The sequence below is a fragment of the Pipra filicauda genome, unplaced genomic scaffold (genome assembly GCF_003945595.2).
Source record: "Pipra filicauda isolate LSUMZ 115617 unplaced genomic scaffold, ASM394559v2 scaffold196_size3971931_pilon, whole genome shotgun sequence".
NCBI lineage: Eukaryota > Metazoa > Chordata > Aves > Passeriformes > Pipridae > Pipra > Pipra filicauda.
The window spans coordinates 1869486-1877602 of record NW_024104305.1 but is presented as its reverse complement, the minus strand read 5'-3'; positions in this window follow the sequence as shown (position 1 = coordinate 1877602).

Genomic DNA, 8117 nt, shown 5'->3' with positions numbered 1-8117 from the left:
AAACAAGCCTTAAACTTGCTGGTTTCAGTAAGGTAAAGTCTAGCTCCTGTGATAAAAGCATGCTCTGTTCCAGTTTCTTAGCCTAAATGTTCATTTTTCCTCTTCCTTATTGCACTGCCTCTTTCTTTCCTTCCTGACAAGAACACAAGTACTACTGATCAGCAAACAGGGGACAAAAGTTTTCAGTGACAGTGAAATGAGGCCTCAATTCACTGGTTGCTGTTCAAGTAATCTGTTCAAGCTGTTCAAGCATTACTGTTGTAAGGTGTTCTGTCTTGCCAAATAGGCAGCTTAGCAGGTGTGCTTGACACCTACACAGATCTAATAACCATCAAAGATTAAGGGTTCAACAGATCAGTCTTCAACTTGATTGTGCAATTTTTATGAAGATGCTGTGTGACCACCAGAATTTCCCTTTCCTTTGTATAACTATACAACTTATTTGCACAGGACCTTTGCCTGAGCTTTTGCTGAGCTTGAAAAGCATGCTTGTTTTGGAAGGAGCAAGAATGTCTGTGTCCTGGTTAACATTTCTGTTCTGGAATAACCAGAAATGCTAGTGTGCAGTGTGTTGTGCCTAGTCTCACAGCCAAGAAGCTAATAACAGTGCCAACTACTGACAGTTGTAAGAATATTTTTTTAAATACAAATACATTTATATTGATTAAAAATATTTTATAGCCATTTATTTTTAAAATAATTAAAATAGCATTATATTTTTTAAGAAACAAATAAAAAAAGCAACAAAAAAAAAAAGTCTTTCACAAAAAGTCACATATCATCTTATGTTGCTTAGCTGCTATTGTTTTCATTTATGACCACCAACACATTTATTTCTCATCACATTTTGTTGGCTTGCTTACATGCATGCTTAGGAATGCACATGTGTTTTTTGTCCTTTAATCAGAGGGATTTGGGTTCTGAATTTGTCAAGAATGATATTTGAGGGGAAACAGTAGAGGGGAAAAAGGTTAAAAAAATGAAGCAATTTAGAACAGTTGTTCAAAGTGTTAAGAACCAGGGACTTGTTTCATCACTTGGATATGCAAGTTCGAGTAACTATGTTTTTTTATTAGCATAATAATTTAAGTTGAGGAAGTACTCCTCGTCCTGCTGCCTGTCTCCATAAAATACTATATGCTAGTTGTAATCTTGGTTTTAGCCTGTTTCTTCAGATATGCAATGCATTGTATCAGCAGTGTACTATTTAAAAAGTGAACACAATTGCTGCTAAGTAGTTGCCATTTCTCTGTGCTTGTTCAAAGATAATTTTGTAATAATGTCTGTTTATTCAGAGCTTTAGAAATTTGGTCTAATGTATAATCCATTACTGCAAGGTGCTGTACACATAAAAACACCTCTATTCGATGTTTTGCATACATACATGGAGTGTGTGTGAGACATGCCATTAGACCAGTGTTTAGGATAAATTCAAAAGAATAAATTCTTCTAAGTATAATTTTAGAATCCTAAAGTCACAGTAAGTTTACATTTATTAGCACTCATTTGAATTTGTATCATTTTATATATAACTGTAAACATTGTTTCTACTGAATGGAAAATGAAGAGTTCTCAATGGATTACTGAAGAACATGGTTGGGGGAAAAATTACAAGTTTAAATATTTGAAGCGCTCATTTACTGTATAGAACACCAGTTAGCATATTTAGAAGTATGTAAGTGCCAGTTTCAACTGGTTTATCTAAAATATGTATGTAATCTTTATAGTAGTCGCCTCCTCTTGTTCTTACTAGATCACCCAGTCTTTGTTTTGGTTTTGATATATTGTTTTAATTACTAGATTCACAGGTAATTTTTATTGAGAGATGCTTTAATGATGTAAGTAAGGTTTTAATGAAGTATGATTTTCTTCTGCTCAATTCCTGTTCCAGCTCCTGTCCAATTTTGCAGGCACTGTCATTCTAGTGCCCAGGACTTGAAAGTCTGCTCCCAAGGGATGATCCACTGCTGGGGAACCTAAAAAAGATCAAGATATGGCCTGTTCTTAAATTATTTCCGCTGCAATCCCATCAGTAACGATGAAAGTATCTGATAAGGATAAGCTAAAAAGATCTGATATGGCCCAACAATGCTATGCTATGATGTCCTTACTTGCTCGTTGCCCTTAAGGAAAGCTCATGTAGATTAGATACCCATGATTAAACCCTATACTTAGGCATTACCATTTATATATCAGTAATAATTACAATATTTGGGGACTAACTTTCACAATTGTATCCTCACAAAGAGGCCTAATATCTACTTTTCTTCCTCTTCATTTTATTTAAAATTTGTCATGGATGGAAACAGGATTGGGCTCACAAACTTTTTCACATTCAACTGTAAGATATAATTATTATTACTATTTCTTATTCATATTACAAGTAGTACTTAAACTGTACTCAGCTCTTCGTAAAGAATACAGCCTCTGCTCTGAGAAAATGGGGTTGTGACAGATCCCAGCATTACTAAAAATACAAATGGGAAGTGAAAAGGTAAAAATAACAGTAGACAATTTTATTTGCATGAATTGGTTGTAATAGTCCTGAAAATCATACTGCAGTAAGTGCATTCTATATTCCAGATTACAGACACTTCAGAAGTGTTCATTTTATTTCAAGCTTCCGTAAGTTTTTTAAATCCTATGAAGCTTAAAAAAGCAGTTCACTGATGAATACATTTATTATAAAGGAAACTTTCTCTCCACGTGTAGTTTCAGATTTTCACATCATGCAAGTGTAAGCTTTTTGTGTTGAACAGCATGGGGCTATTTAGGCATGATAATCATGTAGTCAAAAACTGCCACTTGCTATGCAGCTTTGGCTTCATAAGTAATATGCCCATTAAAAATTCTGTGGCCTTTAAAGGCAAGCTGTTAAAAAGAGAAGAGCGTAACACTGGTATTGATAAAAACTCTTTCACTCTTTCACCAATTATATATAAATTTGAATGCTGGAGGCTTAGTATGGCAGTTGATTAATTCAGCTAATCTATTAATACAAATCATTTAGCAAAATGTCCAGTGTGTCCATAATGGTGTCCGGAGATAGGACTGATGAAAACAGGTACCTAATACAGCTGTAGAGAGAGAGTTTGGACTGCTTTATGCAGATGAGACAAAGGGCATAACGTAATAGTGAATGGAAGAATTGTGAAAAACAGAATGGGCACTTTTTTAAATTTTACTGATTTTCCAGATATATTAAAAAGCACATAAACTGAGGTTAAAGAAAGGATACAACTTGTCAATTTCCTATTTATTTTCAGAAATATACATTACAAATATAAAAGTTTGGAAATAAGTATCACAATGTATCTTATTTACTTTGTGCTAAAGATGAATTTGAGTGCTTTAAATGGTTTAGGGCTTAAGCAGATGTTTAATTTGCAGGATGAAAAGTACTGCCTCTGCAGAGTAATTCTTTTTACTTTCTTCTGATTTTTCAGAATCACATTTCTAGGGGTTTTTGTGTTATAAAGCTGTCACAATATGACAAGTATTTATTTGAACTAAATAAAGGGAAATGCAGAGCTTTTTCTGAAAATATTGGAGTTTAGATTATATACTTTCTAGCGTAATTTTAATGAAAAAAGAGAAATATTTGAGATAATTACCTCTAAAAAACTACTGATAAAATTGAAATAAAGACAGAAGATAAAATTTCAAAGAACAATTCGAGATTTTTTCCCCACAGTTTTTTTCTCAATTTTATGGTTATTTTGTCTGAAAGTCTTAAAATGAACTTCTCAAGAACTAGTTTGTGTAAACTAACTTTTTGAGCTCTATGGTTAAATATTAGCATTCCGACAAATATTCTTTTGAATATTTAAGGTTCTGAGTTTACCTAATTTTATTACCCCAGTATATTAGTGTGGATCACAATGTTCTTTTGAATAGAAAAACTAGCAAGAGAATTTCCTTGATACCAGTGAAAATTGTACCCCAGGAACACCATAACAAACTACTCATTCTATGAGCATCTGCTTGTACCAGAATCTTTGGACTAAAATTTTCACATCTTTATCTTTGACTTAAATTTCCCCTTCATTTTTTTTTTTTCAATTTGAGTCCAGTTTTAACAGACATTCTGAATAGTTCCATGTACTGATCCTGAGCTCTTTTCTTAATATTTATAATGAGTTTGCAATACCTTCTAGTCTTAGACACACAAAAAAGGTTATTCCAAATGAAGATTTACTCATTTCTGGAAAAGCAGCATGATATGCTTGTCACTTTCCCTGAACAACCTCTCTGCAAAATTATCAGTAACTATAGCTACGTGATTGTTATTTTTATGCCTCCCTGAATATAACATTTTAATATTTTAATGTCTTTGATTTCATTGCCTCTTTGCAACAAAAGAATCTGTATAATGTGTGAGCTAAATCCCGCTTGCTTTTTCCCAGTGTACAGCATTTTTCATTTTCACTGAATACCTCCTTAAGCGCTGTAGACTCTGCAAATACTGTTCATCCTGTCTTGTTTATATGCATATGAAACAGTATATATTTAGATTGATTCCTTCAGCATAGTGTCACTTTTCACAGTGTAAATTGCTTCCAATTACTGTTCTTAGGTAAGCTCACTATGTGCATGACTACAGGCAAACTGGTGATTTTACTGTTGGTTTGCAATAGGCCGATGATGGATACTCCGGACTACTGAAAAGAGCAGCATTTCTCTGTCTGTTGTGCATTCAGTAAGCATTAGATGGCAGCATCAGTTGTTTAAATGTGAGTTTAATGAGCTGCACCCGTTTTCTTCTGAGAAAGGGGTGTGTTAGTTGATTGACTGGGTTAGGACTATCTCACAATATTGCTGTCAGAGTGGGGAATATGATGGAGGAGAAGTATATGGACCGAGGGGCTTGCATCTAATAGATTTAGTATTATACTTGACAGTTATTATCTATGAGGAAAATTACTTCTGCTTTTTTTTCAAGAAAATAATGTTTTAATGAGTTGAACAAGTATGACAGAACATAATAATAAACAAAAGTCTTTTCTACACTCTTTTAAAGTAAAATTATCAGGAAAAAAACACCAGTGACTGCTTATCCATATGTTTGCTAAAAACTGAATGTTTTAAATAAGTCCTTTTTTTTTTCTCTTGTAGGCTGTACACAAAAATGGTGCAGAACTTATTTCAGTAATGTGTAATTCTGTGTTGAAGGGTGGATCTCCTTATCAGCTTTGCACGTTGCTGATTGGGATGGTCCAGTTTTCCCCAAGACATCCCTGCTGCAGGTTACTGAGGCTACCTTTGCATCATATCGAAGTGATCACATGGTTATAAGGTGAAATCTCATAATTTTTGATGGGCTTTCTTCTGGTTGGGTGGTTTGGTAGTTTGGTATGGTTTGGTGAATGGAACCCACTCAGTATAGAGACGTGATTGCCTTATACAGCAACACAAGTCTGCAGGTATGAGAGTAGGAGCTGGTCCACCTCTTTCACAGTTATCTCACGGATACACCTTATGTGAAATCTAAACCTCTGCAGCACTGGGCCTTAGATCAGCTCATCAAGAGATCTACTTTGCGTCTTGGTAGTTTGCAGTACTAATATGAATCACAGCCATGACCTACATTGTCTTCCAGTCATAATGCTTACTTGAGCTAGGACTTCCTTTTGGAAGCTGTAATCTAGAAGGAACACAGCACTGACCACAGGTATCTCGCTTCTCCATCAAGCAGAACTCAGAAGCATCATACCATTTGCTTTTTATGTGGCCCTTCTTTTCCAGAACTAGGATTAGAGTACTTAAATCCTGTTTACTAGACTATGTGCCATATCAAGTCATTTTGGAAATTACACCATATCTGGTTTTGAACACTGAAAAAAAGAGTTCTTAGCTACTAATTTTCATCATCATTATAAGGTCCATGAGTTTTACAGAATAAATCCTACCCTTCACCTGTTTTCATTAAGTATGTATCATTCTTAGTGCTCCAGCAATTGTTTACACAGAAGAATAACACTAGAAAAGACTAAATACTTTCATGCATGCTTAATTGTATTTAACTGATTGTGGTCACAGTACGATTTATTTTTGATAGCAGCTGCTTTGCTATTCCTTATTTCACATTCCCAATTTACATGTCTTATTTTTTCTCTCCCTGCCTACTCTCCAGTACATATTCCTCTGCAATCTGGTCCCTTTCTCAGTCTGCTGCATGCACTTTCTTTCATTTCCTTTTCACATTACTTTGCAGTATGCATTCATGACCTTAGCTCAGTGATTCTCTGAAACTTTAAATATTCCATGCTTCTGGGGAAAGAAAAAGGAGTTTCTTCCACTAGAGTGAGGCCTTTTAAGATTAGGTAATGCTGGATTAATGCTGATATTAGTGCTAGTGTCTTAGACAAAACAATGTAGTAATAACTAATTATGCGTTGAACTCAAGTCCTGTCATGAATTCCACACAGGTCCTTGTGGATCTGTTCAGATACAGTGGCCTTGGTTGTATAAAGGTCTGCTGCTGGATGGTAATGTTACTGGGGGTGAAATGCACAGGGAAAAAAAATGGATGTGTGCCCTCACAGATTTTGAATAAATACATATTAATTTTTACATAAATCTTATACATAAATTATCCACAACTGAATTCAGTAAGATACAAATATAATGGATAATCTGACAGCTAACAAAGCGAGGAAGCACATTGTTTTTCTGTTTGAAGCAATAAGCAGGACAGAGTACTTAAGTATTTGATTCTAGACCCATTCCTTTCTTATTCCCTATTCCTGAAAAGAATCCCAGCCTTAGCATGTCCTCATAAGCTTTCTGCCCAAATCCTTCAGAAGCTATAACTTCTAATATCTTCGACAAGAGTAAATGTTCTTACAAACTTAATTTTTGTCCTTTTTGTAGATGTCTTCCTAACCTGTTTGTCAATTAAAAATACCAGTAAGAACTTATTTCAATGTCCTCTTTGGCTAAACCTAATACAGACTTCTTCTAACGTGACCACCTCAGTATGGGTGTGTGATCCCTTAAAGATGCTAATAAAACACCATGTATGTATGCAGTTACATTGACTTTTACCAGGGTTCTTTATTCCATTTGTAGGACCATGTAACTTGTGGAACTATCTTGCTAGCCAGCAGAGCTCTGCTGGCATAGCTTCATTTTCAGTGGACGTACTTCACTGATGGTTAGTATCAGGGTTTCTATATCAGCAAAGTACTTTTAGTGTCAATACATCTGAAGAACCATGCGATCCTAAGTAAGCATTGGCCACATTTGTTTGAAACTTAATAAACAAGTGGGAAAGGACCAAGAGTTGTTACAGGGATAGCCTGAAACACAATAGGGAATTTCCTCAGTAAATGCAGTAATTCAGATTGTTGCAGCATAAACAAAAAAGACAGCTGTTTCATCATAGTTAGGAAACATAGCCCATCTCCTTTCTAAACTACATATATACACCCCCACACATATATAAATAAGCTTTTTCTCTGAAAGCTCTTTTCTAAGAAGAGGTCTTGCATCAAGCAGAATCCTGTAAAAATCCAGACATTGTATTTAAAGGATGTGTTTTCTCATAGTTAGAGACACAAGCTGTTTTGCCATAATCACATGATGTAGTTTGGATGCAGTTCATTTTTGTTTCAGCTGTTTATAATTCCTTTTGGAATTACTGAAGTACAAAGACATAATTTTTGGGAAAAAAATATAGAATGCTGCCCTATTTGTGTTTCTTTCTGATCTTCCGCATCACAGAAGTTAACTGAACCAATATTGAACATTTGGCTCAGAAGCCAAAGCAAGACTGCAAGAAAAAGAGAGAAGTCACAGGTTGGAAATGCTTACTGTTCATTTAAGAATTAATGTTTGTCCTGGTTTTGGCTGGGGTAGAGTTAATTTTCTTCACAGTGGTTGGTATGGGGCCGTGTTTTGGATTTGTGCTGAACGCAGGGTTGACAATATAGAGATGTTTTTGTTATTGCTGAGCAGGGCTTACACAGAGACAAGGATTTTTCTGCTTTCTGTACTGCCACACTGGCAAGGAAGCTGGGGGTGCATGGAAGGCTGGGAGCAGACACAGGCAGGATATGTGACCCAAACTGACCAAAGGGATATTCCAGACCATATGACATCATGCTCAGTATATA